This window comes from Propithecus coquereli, unplaced genomic scaffold, assembly GCF_000956105.1.
Source record: "Propithecus coquereli isolate 6110/MARCELLA unplaced genomic scaffold, Pcoq_1.0 Scaffold83, whole genome shotgun sequence".
Taxonomy (NCBI): Eukaryota; Metazoa; Chordata; class Mammalia; order Primates; family Indriidae; genus Propithecus; species Propithecus coquereli.
The window spans coordinates 69,432-69,892 of NW_012154507.1; the positions used below are offsets into that span (position 1 = coordinate 69,432).

The window sequence follows — 461 nt, forward strand, 5'->3', positions numbered from 1 at the left end:
TGTGGCTTGGTTTTACTGTTACTCCTATAAATTCTATAATTTGTCAAATATCATGATTCATACCACTTGACTGCTTAAAAGGTATTTCAGAAAGTGTTTATTATGCTACATACATATTATATACAAGAAAAGTTTAAAACGTTAATTTAATAAAGCATCTAGTGACAGGCTTTGTTTTTAATGTATTTTATGAAGTTAAATATTATCTGTTTTTCAACCTCCAATTAAATAGCAATAAAATATGCAAGAAAAATTCTAACAATTTAAACACTAAATGTGGGCACGCATTACACACTGTTTATATGGCTTAAAATTAGAATAACGTCAGATCTAAGGTCCTTTGATAGGAAAAGAAAGAAAAAAATTAGAGTAACATAAAATTTCTCTTTCTTCATGACTAAAAATTGCCTAGAGTTTGTATGAACTTTACAATTAAACAACTGAGGAGGAGAATAATAGTA

At 27.1% G+C, this 461-nt stretch overlaps 1 protein-coding gene across 1 annotated transcript in view; it reads right to left on the reverse strand.

The window, feature by feature from the left end:
* KIAA0586 (KIAA0586 ortholog) overlaps nt 1–461 on the reverse strand; it is a 159,967-nt gene that overhangs the window by 50,379 nt on the left and 109,127 nt on the right. The gene's annotated exons all lie outside the window — the stretch shown is intronic.